This window comes from Leptinotarsa decemlineata, unplaced genomic scaffold (genome assembly GCF_025532065.1).
Source record: "Leptinotarsa decemlineata unplaced genomic scaffold, Ldec_3_MD MMD2_tig00026354_RagTag_RagTag, whole genome shotgun sequence".
NCBI lineage: Eukaryota > Metazoa > Arthropoda > Insecta > Coleoptera > Chrysomelidae > Leptinotarsa > Leptinotarsa decemlineata.
The window spans coordinates 11,377,366-11,390,584 of NW_027412702.1; the positions used below are offsets into that span (position 1 = coordinate 11,377,366).

A 13,219-nucleotide genomic window follows, 5' to 3' on the forward strand; every position below is an offset into this window, starting at 1 on the left:
TTGAAGTTTGTCACAATTTTCGAATTTTCTCTATTCCCTTCTAATATTTTTAGTGTTTGATCTCCCTTACCCATTAATTTCGGTCTTTTCTTGTTTCTTCTTAATGGGTTAGTTACCACGTCCGCTTTTCTAGTTTTTCCTCTAACACTATTCGGTTACATCATTTACTTTTTTTTATTTCACTTGTTTTTTCTCGGTTTCCCACCATTTTTGTTATTTTTTTAAAACACACCTTTCGATACGCCATCATTTACATGTGATAATAAAATTTGTTTTCAATTCCTCTCAAAATTTTTCTTCTAATTTTAAAAATAATAAATGAAAATAAATTTTTGATGAAAATCTATGATAAACAACACGTATTCCACTATAGAGTACTGCACTAAAATCTTCTGAAGAAGGTAATGTGCACGTATTGTGAACTATTGTAATCACACTTTGAAGTATTACTCAAATACTTAATATCATGAATTCCCATCGAATTCTCTGTTGACTTCATCACATATCTTCTTGAAAAGTAGATTCATTTTACTATACAGAAGTTCTATCAGGCGTATTTTTCAGTACTATTCTAAACTCGCCTGAAGAAGATATTGTTCACGTAACTGTTGAAATTTTTACTTGAAATATTACTCAAATACTTAATACTATGAGTTTCCATCAAGTTCTCTGTTAATTTCATCGCATATCTTCTTGAAAATTTGATTCATTTCACTCTATAGAAGCTTTTTCAGGAATATTTTTCCGTACTGTACTAAACTTGCCTGAAGAAGATATTGTTCACGTATCGTTAACTGTTGAAATCGCACCTTGAAATATTACTCAAATACCTAATGCCATGGATTTTCATCAAGTTTTTTATTAATTTAATCTCATATCTTCTTGAAAAGTATATTAATTTTTCTGTACAGAAGTTTTTTTAGGCGTATTTTTCAGTACTGTACTAAACCTACCTGAAAAACGTATCGTTTACGGATTGTGAACTGTTGAAATCTACTCTTAATACTCAATATCATTAATTTTCATCAAGTTTTGTGTTAAATTCATCACATATCTTCTTGAGAAGTAGATTAATTTCACTGTTCAAAAGTTTCTTCACGCGTATTTTTCAGTACTGTACCAAGTTCACCTGAACTCACGTATTGTGAATTATTGAAATCTCTACTTATAATTTGATATAATTGATTTTCATCAATTTCTGTATTGATTTCATTACATCTTTTTAAAAAAGAAATTCATTTCACTGTAAAATAATTTCTTCAGGCGTATTTTTCAGTACTGTACAGGACTCGCTTGAAGAAGCTATAGAGTTCATATTGTAAACTGTTGAAATGTCATCCTTAGGTATTACTTGAATACTCAATATCATGGTTTTCTATTGAGCTTCGTGTTAGTTTCATCACATATCTTCTTGAAAAGTAGATGTATTGAATTCTCTATTATTGCGAAATGAGTCACACAAAAATGAAAATTATGTGTATTGCTACAATATGAGTTCATTCAGTTATTACCAATATTTCTACGTCAATATCAACCTCAACCATAATCCCCAAACACTAATAACTACCTACTCTTGTGCACAAAAAGTCCCATATGTTGAAAATCCGTTACGATTCCGAGGTATATGTTGCACATGCCCTTTTGACATGACCACATACGCTCTTTATTGTAAAAGTGCAGGTCCTGTGGGTCCCACGTCACCTGTCGGAATCCATTTTGCAGCTGCGATCCTCCGGGAACAGACCTGGATGGACCAGATCTTGGCCGGGCAACGATTCGACTCTTTTGTGTCTCGAAAAAATGTCAACAGCTGATTTTTGATACCTCTCGCTAAAGGAGAGATTGTAGCGACGTTCCTCATTGATGAAAGCCGTGAATGAGGAAGTACCGACTAGACTGATGTGATGAATGAAAATCAAGACTATAGAGTGTAGAGACATTAAATGGCCAAGAAAAAAATTGGGAATGTTTGATTCTTGGAATTAAAGATTAGGTGAGAGTGAAATTTATATGTGTTGTAGTTTCCAAAATTGCAATGATTCAAGTTTTATTCGGAATATTAGATTCAATAACAATTAAATTTGTAACCGGGTTATATTTATGAAACTAGTCACAAATACATTGTCAAATAAAAAGTATAATTAAGTCTCTAGTGGTTTACAATTATAACTCAATTATAAAACATATTATTAATTTCAATAGAAAAAAGAATCTTCAAAGTCTGATACCATGATCTCTATAATCGCTACTTATAAAAAGGGTAATTGATCACTGTCTGTACAAAAAAGATATCTGAGAGAAACTATTATTGAGGGTCTTTTTCGTCGCAATAGAACCCAAAACAATGATTTTTAGAACTTCTGTCTGTGTTTGTGACTGGTAACCTCAAAAACGACTCCACCTATCTGGGTGCGGTTTTCAAGTATGTTTTGTGGTGAGTTTCGCTAAACATTCAGTGTTTTATTCATTCCAATTCGACTCACAAACAAAAAAGGTATGTCAATTCAAGTAATCACGTAAAAATTTTGTTGGAACTTTTTTCTGAAAATACTGTTTTGTTGATTAGGCTGGAAATTTCGTTTTCGTTAACTATATATATATAGTTTATTGAAAGATTCTCTTACAAATCTAATTATTGAGAAATACAAAAACTAAAGAAATGAATACAAAAATTACAAGAAAAGCGGAGTTTATTAGCTTGTACGTGGTGTAATGAATTTTACGAGAGATATTGTAAAATAGAAAAGAAAAGTTAACAGTTGAAGTAGGAAGACGATACTAGGTGTTTTTAAATTTCGAAATGATAATGATTCCAATTGAAAACAACATACAAAATAAATTTTAATGAAATAACATTGCATGATAATTTACAATGGCCACCAGGTCATTGAAATAAATCTTGTACAAGAATACTATTATTCGATCAAATACTAATTATTTCCTGAAGAAAGAGATTATCATATGAAAAAGATAAACTTTGGGAAGATTGAAATGTAAATTTAATACTAAAATTTTTTTGACGAAGGAAAACTTCAGCTGAGCTGTGATTTTATGATTATATTGTTAATTTCACATAACTTGATATTGGTATCTATTTCAATGTTTTATTTATGTAACCACCAAGAAAATTCATTAGGTAATTGAATTACTGAAGAAATATAAAACAAATCTTAATAGCTATGAAAAATTTGAATGAATTGGTGTAGAAATAGTAAATTTATATTTCAGCTAATAACTGAGGCCAGTTTCTAATATAAAGAGAAAAATGAAATATTTTTATCAGACTGGATGATTGCAGTTGCGAATTTCGATATAATTTAAATTCACAAACAACATATTTTTCAGTGAAAATTCTTGATATGGAAAATTATGGGTGCTTTTCTGAACTGAAATTGTCACAAAATGAGTTTTTTCACTTAGATTTGAAATAGGCCTGGATTTCTTCAATGCTACACAACGACCAGATGATGAACATGATTTCAGGAAAGATATTCTGCTGAGAAATCAAATATACTTCATCCCTAAGATGAGCTCACTAAATACCTAAAAAACTCGATTGATTCTCTACAGCATAATTGAGACTGATTTAGAAATATATTTTATCAAGTGAAACAAGATAAAAACGAGTTTTCAGTATGCGGCATGTTGTTTTTTGTGATTATATCGAAGATCATTGGTTTGAACATGATACCTTGAGGTACACCATACCTTATAAGTCGAAAAAATGGGTACACTGGAACAAGTATAATATAATCGATTTTTTACTTCCTTTATCAGTCAGCAAGATAATGGTGGCAAGTAATAATAATAATAATTAGTATATGCGGCAACAATCTTCAAAGGAATTGATTAATTATAATTGTATAATTTTCAGAATAAGGAACTTTAAAACGAAAATAGGGTTGATTCATGTGAATTATCCTGATTTATCGACTTTTTTGTGGTTTTTTCACCTTCAACTGTATACTTACAGGAGTGAATTTATCAGTACTTGTTTATTTGACCTACCAAAAAAGATCTCATCTTGAAGTTTTGGAGGCTAAAATTTGCCTTCGTCTTCAGTATTGGCAAAAAATCTAATGAATCTTGTGGTTTTTTTCTTTGATTCGTTTTATTTTCAAACCTACTTGATGAATGTCAAAGATTTGATAATATTTTCAACATTCGATGTAGCAATTATTGTTTTCTGATATCAGTCTGTTGCAATTCCGCCTCTGATTTGTAAGGAGCTATTTGGAATATACTTCTCTCCAGATATAAGACTATACGCTGATCATTTCTCTTAGAGTGGGGTTCATTGGCAATCATTCTCGTCTTGTCTCGTTCAACTTCTTGTTCATAGTCTGATTTCAAAATGTGTTCTGACAATTTAGATCCTGTAAATTGTCTATGCCTGATATTATCTCAATGTTCATTCTCATGCACTTTCAATGGTTTTGAAGTTTCTTCTCTGTTTTGGGTTTTGCATTTGTGAGTATATATCTCAGTGTATTTGTTGTTTTGTAATAGGTTTCAATAAAGTATCTATTTCCAATTAGTCTTATATTTTCAAATAGTCCTGTAATATAAGGTATAACGTTAGTTGTGAATGCTGTCGGTGGTTGTTGAGTTTGTGGTTGTTGACTTGGTTATGTTGTTTATAGGGTCATTTTGTATAGAATTGACTTTATTCATCTTCTATTGCATTCATTGTTGAATCTATGAATGAATGTGATTTAAAGTTTTTTTCAGAACAGATTTCAACAATTCACAGTCATCGGTGAATCATCAAGATGAATAAACCTCTGAAGAAGCCAGAAACTCGTGCTGGCGAAACGTTGGGATGCATTTCCAAACTACGACGGCCTTCAAACCCGAATAAAGATAAAGACACTGAAAATTTTGAAAATTCTAAAACTCCGAAATTATCAAGCTGAAATGATTTCATTAGACATCTCCAAGACTAACAGTTCTAATGAACTATTAATGCGACCTCTACACAATGGGACAAGTAATCGATAAGTACGTTGGTACCTGTTTGGTAGTTATAAGCGATCGTATCTACCTCTCTATCACATTATCTACACGCCATAACTCAAATTCGTAATTGCTTATAAAACTTTATTTGATAAGCTAATGCATTGCGATATATCTAGATGGCTCGGGGCGTTACACATTCTGGGAGCATGAGTTATCATTTAGAAAATGCACGTCAAGTATATGTGAAACAATTCAACGTGTGGCGTAGGTGTGTACCAACAAACAGTTCATAGATTATTAGAATTGTAGCAACGTGCTTATAAAGTGGTAATAATCAAAATAATTTCTAATGACTCAGTAAATGCTTCGCCTCAATTGAGATGTTTGGAAGCAGGTTAATGAGCCCTGAAGATGCCAACCAGCAATAAACCGAAAATCGACAAATACATTTATTTAATAACGGCTAGACTGTCTCAGAGTAGGAAGTGTTCTATCATCAGTGAGTAAATTTCATATGGAAACATTCCAGCAAAACCAATAACGAATCATCTGAAGCAGTGGTTCTTAACCGGTGATCCGCGGACCACTGTTGGTCTCTGGAAGCATCCCAAGCGGTCCGCGGATCCATCCTAAAAAATATGTTAGATGAGTCGACACGATACAATGCGACCCGCCGCTAAAATGTTTTAAGAAGAGTTACTCAAGAAGAGTTCTAAAGAAATTGAAACGACGTCGCAAGGTGCAGATGTTATGGATGCAATAAATCAATATATTGTCAAATATAGAAAATAATCATGAAATGATTCAGATTCATTTGAGTAAATACATGAATCGAAAGATGTTCCAACCTCACTTCAATATTTTAACACAAAAACACTCAGTATTCAGAATTCCATCTTTTGATATTTCAAGTTCATAGACATCGAAATTGATCCGATCACAGGATATGGAATATAAAACAATCTCCAAATATGCAAACTTGGCACAGATTGCATGCTGTGCATTTTACCTCAGTACAGTGACCGGATCAAAGTCGCAATGTCAGCGTATAATTCTTTATAAATATTGAGGGAGGTCAAGATCATGGACCATAGTTAATAGATAAGAGTTAACAGTTAACAGTCAACAGACAGCATTCGTTTACGTATCGATTGGGTCTTCAGAAAATGCAGCACATCTCCTTTTCTTCAATCCTGCTGGGTGGCAGTATAATGTAAGTTTTTTGATTATCTTAATGTATTTTTTTCTTATTAACATTTGAGTGTGAGTTTATTTAAAGTATTTTTTCCGTTTCTTTTACAATAAACATTTAATTAAGTTTTAAACGAGTTCTTTTATTATTTGGATGAATGGGATGAATGGGTGAAACAGCAAATAAAAATCCTCTCGTAAACAGCCAAGCGAGAACTGAGTTGCGACACGTGGTGGAGGCGCCTCTCTCGTTCTCGGGGCTTCATTCTTCATAATGGGCCTAATTTTCTGATACAAAAAGTTGAATTGTTCAAGTTTTGAAAATATGTTGTGATAATTAGCAGAAAAGTGTATTTTTCTTTTGTTTTCCAATAATGAGAGAATTTAATAGCTGTTTCATCCAGTAAAATTACAGTTTTTCCTTCTTTTTAATATACTTCAAATAAATGTTTTTTTTGGTAGTTTGATGATTAGTTTTGAATATGTTATAAGTTGGTTCTTGTGCTTCAATTTTTTTTTAAATCCAAATACAACCTATCATTTCATTCAACTTTCCATGTTTCCCTTCTCCTCAAATTATGAGTAATACACTTTCTAATAACTGTTCATCAGCTTAGAAAGAAAAGTATTACTGAAGTTGAGCAATCATAAAGAATATCTGTTCATTCAGCTTCTTAAGATTGCCAATGGAATAATTTGAAAAAAAAAATTTCATTTATCGTCTGTAAATTTCGAAAGTATGAGCGGTACATTTTCCAATATCTGTTTCATCAGCTTGGAACTGTACTGTTGAGATTGGCTAAACGTATGGAATATTTGTTCATCCAGCTCCGTACGATTACCCATTACATGATTTCGAAATTTTGCATATGTATCTGACTTTTTGAAAAATAAATGATACACCTACCAATATCTGTTTCATCAGCTTGGAAATGTGTATCATAGTATCATAAGATATTCCTTGTTCCCAATCATCCTTTAATAATTTATTGGTAATGACTCGAAAAAAAATTATAGTAGTCATCAACGTCAGCTCATTAAGTAATCAATACATTTAATTTAATCAATGAGAATATTGACACAAGAAAATCCATTTCTGAGTTTTATTACCTTTTTGAAAACTGTTAAGATAAGGAATGCCATCATGATCGCCAACATGAAAAAATCCTCATTTTTGACATACGGTATAAATATGAACCCTTGTTGATTGGTTTGTAATGTTGTTTTCGATACAGCGCAACGTAAAATTTTTAAAAAATCCCTCAGATTTACTATTTTAGTAAATTCTGAAAATAGTTTCATTTTAATATAACCGCCAAATATTCAAACCTTTTTTCTTTGAGTTTGAAGAGTAATAATTCATTTGCTATAAATATTTATTGCGAAACTGATATCAAGAGGTAATAAAAGATGCTGGTCTTCAAAAATTTTATTAAAACATGTTTTACATGGCAATGTTACACTTCATACATACTTACCTTTCTTTCACAAAATATTTTGTTCTCAAATACTATTGCTCAGTATTTTTTGCATAATCTTATGCGCCTCCCCTATAACAAAATTAAATTTGTTAATAAATGCTTGTAATCCTTCATGAAAATTCGTAGTTAGAAATGTTCAGAGTACATATAATATTAAACAAAAATTAATTCATTTAGTTAAGTATGTGTTATACAAAAAATTTCAGAAATCTGAATTGTTTTATGAATGAATATTCTGACTCAAATTAAAAAGAATCCAGAATAGTTAGGATATAAACATTAGAGAATAGTAATTAAATAAAAATGCAGTTACAAAATATTTTTTCAGTTGCAATTAGTTTTTCAAAAATACAATTTTACATACAATTAATTAAGGAAAAATAAGCAGTAATCACATAAGAAATGAAACATAATAATAATGAATGCATTATTGACACACCCCTTGCCAGAAGAAGTACAAACAATTCAATGTCACCACATGGTTTTATTTTTATTTTATATGGAAAGTAATAGGAAATAGCATCTCAGACTGATGATCTACAAACAGTGAAGTTTGTAATATTATGAGAAATAAAAGAAGCATATAGATATATTGAAAAGGTGAGAATTGATGATTATGTATTGAAGAAGAATCATTTATATAGGTAGACTATACACACAAGATGAAAAGGCAGACTGTGGAGGACGCTCCCAAAACTGCATGAAATTTTTCATTTTAATGGTGTGTAAAATGTGCTAGGTGTTTAGGAGAAATGATGATGATAATAATATGAATTTTGTATGAGGCATGAAATGAAATGCGCATACATGAGGTCTTCAGAGGAAAGACAATAGGTACGATGTTGTAGAAAGTACGACACAGAAAGTTGTCTTAAGAAAAGACAAATATGATGTTTCAAGATGTAGAAAGTTACTACGTCATGGTAATTATGAAAAAAGGTGAAAGAGTATAAAGAGAATAATAATAATATATGCAAAATCTGAGAGATGCAATTTACATGTGTTTTCTAATATATATTTATCAGATATAATTCAATATTCGTCGTTGGTACTAGCCAGGAAAGTAGTTGTTTTCGATAAATATTTCCAATAGCTGTTTATTTTCATTGAAAAGAAAATAAATTGCTATTGCTATTTTCAATTTCCTATTATTCAGTGAAATGTATATCACATGAGGTGAAAATTGAATAGGCAGGTGACAAAGACTGTAAGGAATCAGTAAAAAAAAAATTGTACATAAAGAAATTGATGTTGAAATGGGTGTGTCATAAAGAACCAATGGATTTTGAAAGTATGCTCAAGCATAAATCAAAAAGTATGTTTCAAAGTTGAAAAAGAAAGTCTGTAAGCTATTTGCTATTTATCATCAAATTAACTTTAATGTATATTATATGTACTCTAACCAATTAGATTAAACTGTCAAATGATTGTTAACTATATAATGCAGTGATTTCTGTTGATTTTTTTTTTATTATCAAATTTAATAGTAACATAACCTAGCTATAAGAATAAAAATATATCATGGAAGAACTTACTGCCGAATTTCTCTCTTGTTTCATGCAATCGAGGCAACACCACACCCCAAGGCACTTCGAGGCAGTCACTACTCCACTACTCCATCACCACTGTTACGGTTTTCCACTCCAGGACATTCAGCAGATCGTACCATAGACAGCACGATGACCTAGGGAAACATTAAGTTGAATCATCATGGCTCAAATGAATGGACTATAGGAATATCGCAGTCACTAGTGCCATATTCAACCAGAAACAAATACTTACGTTGTTGCGTTACCAGTTGTTCTGAGTAGTTGATAAACAGTTCCCGTGTGGGCAGACCGTATCCACAGACATAATATGTGAATAGAATTGTAATACTCAAAACAATCCAGAATCACCGTCATACCGTTGAGTACCAGGATAATCCAAATCCCAAGCAGCCTACAGAAAATATTTCGCAAGTAATTTATGAAAACAACGCTAGTTTCATAAATGCTGACACAACAGAACCACAGACGATGATGTTTGAAGTTTCCCAAAAGCTCTCGAAGGGGTAATTTCTATATTCCTGGGCAGCTAATAACTTGATCACACTATTACACGATGAACACACAGATATAAATATATTTCAAAGTGTAAAATCAAAATCACTTCAGTGAACGAAAAATGGCGCTAAATATTCACATATTCATCAAATTATATGTATGTCATATGTCATGTCAAATCGTAAATCTTCTTCTCTATACACAATTGAGAGAATAGGCATGGAACAGAATGACAGATACATTTCACAGAAACCAGAAAAACATGTTCTGGTAATACGAGAAAACGCAAAGCACAACGTAATACGTAATTATAGTACAGTCCAATTCAGTCCACTGTTACGTTGCCAATGTTTCCATCCAGTTGAGTTGTGGTAGCCGAGCAGCCGTCAACCAAAACAAAGTCAGAACCAAGACACGGAACGCTGTGCGGACAGATTGGTGGAGTGACACGAAGACAGACAAAGTTCAGTGCCGGACTATGACAATATAAGTGTGGGAACTCATAGTTGCAGAATCAATTGGACAATATAGTTTTTTCTAACTTTTATAGGACATGTAGTTTGTAATTGATGTTTATAATCATATTTTAAACCCATTGTTTTTTTTTATTATTCAAAATATTTTTATTGAATTGTGAGTTTTCATTTGGATTTTAATTTGTTTTTTTTTGTTTTTTTTTTGTTTTTCCTTACCACCCAGAAAGCTGGGGGCCAGCTTTAACGTGGAGGGGAGATGTGTCAAATATAGAAAATAATCATGAAATGATTCAGATTCATTTGAGTAAATACATGAATCGAAAGATGTTCCAACCTCACTTCAATATTTTAACACAAAAACACTCAGTATTCAGAATTCCATCTTTTGATATTTCAAGTTCATAGACATCGAAATTGATCCGATCACAGGATATGGAATATAAAACAATCTCCAAATATGCAAACTTGGCACAGATTGCATGCTGTGCATTTTACCTCAGTACAGTGACCGGATCAAAGTCGCAATGTCAGCGTATAATTCTTTATAAATATTGAGGGAGGTCAAGATCATGGACCATAGTTAATAGATAAGAGTTAACAGTTAACAGTCAACAGACAGCATTCGTTTACGTATCGATTGGGTCTTCAGAAAATGCAGCACATCTCCTTTTCTTCAATCCTGCTGGGTGGCAGTATAATGTAAGTTTTTTGATTATCTTAATGTATTTTTTTCTTATTAACATTTGAGTGTGAGTTTATTTAAAGTATTTTTTCCGTTTCTTTTACAATAAACATTTAATTAAGTTTTAAACGAGTTCTTTTATTATTTGGATGAATGGGATGAATGGGTGAAACAGCAAATAAAAATCCTCTCGTAAACAGCCAAGCGAGAACTGAGTTGCGACAATATGGAGAAACATGGACTTTGTGGGAACGGCTTGCGGGGTTTTGTACGGACGGTTCTCCTGCTATCCTTGATTCTTGCTCTGGTCTTACAGTAATGATAAAAAACAAAAATCCGTTTGCAATTACGACGCACTGCGTTATTCATCGTTAAACACTAGCTGCCAAGACGCTTCCAGAATGCTTTGCTTTGACGATGTAAGTAGCTTTAAAAGTAGTAAATTTCATTGAAAAGAATGCACCCAATACTCGTCTCTTCAAATAATTGTGTTCTGATATGAACGCTGAACATGAAACTTTGCTTTTCCACACGGACGTGCGTTGGCTTTCCAAAGGAAACATGTTGTTGAGGTTGTAAGAATTAAGAGAGGAAGTAAAAATATTTCAACTAACAAGGAAAACAAAGAGTTGTTTGATCATTACTGCGAGTCCAAATTTCAAATACATTTTTCTTATTTGGTCGATTTTTTTGAGCAACTGAATAAATTAAACCTTCTACTACAAGGGTCGGGAACTTTGAAGTTGCAAGGCATGAGCAATATTTTTGCTTATGAAGATAAAATCAGTGCGTTTATCGCTAAAATCGAGCTATGGATCAACAAGGTTGAAAGTAATAACTTTTCTGTGTTTGATAAGCTTAATCAAATTATTGATGGGCAGAGTGCTGAAATTAAAGGAGAAATACAAAAGTACATATTACATTTGAAAAACTTGAAAATTGAATTCATTCGCTATTTTCCCGACCGCGAGGATAAAAGTAATCAAAAACTGATCCGCAATCCATTCATTGTAAACGTTTCTGAGATACCTGATGAAGTTCAAGAAGAAGTAATTGATATACTACACGATAGCAACCTAATGGATACATTCGAATCATGAATTCATCATGAAAAATTTTGGAGCCAAAAGGCAATTTCTTCACCAAAACTTCGAGACATTGCTATTCGTTATCTAACTTTATTATTTATTAAACAAGCACCGAAATCGGTTGGATGCCACTGTTGATATGCGTTTAAGTTTGAGTAACACTGAACCAAGGATTCAGAATTTAGTAAAGATTATGCAATCACAAAAATCGCATTAATTTATAATGCAATTTTTGTTACAGTCACAGATTTTTTCCTAATGATTAAAGTACCTACATTAAATAATAGGCGTTTTTTATTTATAGATGAATTAGAACAACCATTCCATTTATTTACTGTACTGTACTGTATTTATTTGTGGTTATCGTAATGTACTTTATATTAACTACAAACTAATTAACCAACTTGGTGGTCTATGGCCTGACAGAAATTTTGTCAAATGGTTCGGCATGACCATAAGGTTAAGAACCACTGATCTGAAGGCCAGTCTCAACTCCCTGCACTGTAGGTTAATGGACTGATACTTATCGGAAAACAATTACTCCCCTGGCTAATACCACGAAGGGCGTTGGATTATATCCGACGGGTGTCAGTGCAGAATTCTTCACTGAAGTTATTCCTGCATATGCTGTTGGCCATACAACTGCCGCAATAGATTTTCAATTATTGGAACACACTTGCAGACCAGTTTCGGGCTATATGGCCACTCGTCAGTGCAAAGCAGTGTCCGCTTCAGCCTAGTTCGTGGGATGATGCTCGTATGTGCGATGATGTTCCGCATATTTGAGGCACCGAAACTTCCTATTACAGTTTGCCGTCGCATATCCTCATCTGGCAGCGGTGACATTGTGATATTTTCCTTGTGTTATTCCTTATGAATTTCATCAAAGGTCATTATTATTAGTTGAGAGGTGATGCGGCACTATGACAAAAAATTAAGGCATATATGCTCTGTTACCCGTGCGAAGCCGGGCAGGTCGCTATTCAGTTATAATATCATGGACTGACCACGTGTTTTCCACCCACGAAGTTATTAAATAATAGACAATGTCCGGCTTCAGAATTCGGGCAGATGTAGACGCCCCGTAGTTTGGCAACCGCGGGGTGTCGATACCTGATCGATAGCTAATCAACCTATTATCTCTCGCATCTGCTCCGAAATACCAAAATAATATAGTTCACATATCGTTTTAAGGGTTATTAGTTAGCGAGAGCTGCGAAAAATTTTATTAGGAGAATCTATTAATGCGGCATGGTTGATGGCGCCTCTTCGGTGGAAATTGGACGGGTAATCGTTT

At 32.7% G+C, this 13,219-nt stretch overlaps 1 long non-coding RNA gene across 1 annotated transcript; it reads right to left on the reverse strand.

Annotated features, from left to right (window-relative positions):
• Positions 1-7,572: 7,572 nt before the first annotated feature.
• Positions 7,573-10,299, reverse strand: LOC111509836 (uncharacterized). Its single transcript, XR_012467801.1, has 3 exons — positions 9,414-10,299; positions 9,167-9,315; positions 7,573-7,700 (listed from the first exon to the last, which is right to left on the reverse strand). It is a non-coding gene; the product is annotated as an uncharacterized lncRNA (long non-coding RNA).
• Between the last annotated feature and the right edge of the window lie 2,920 nt (positions 10,300-13,219).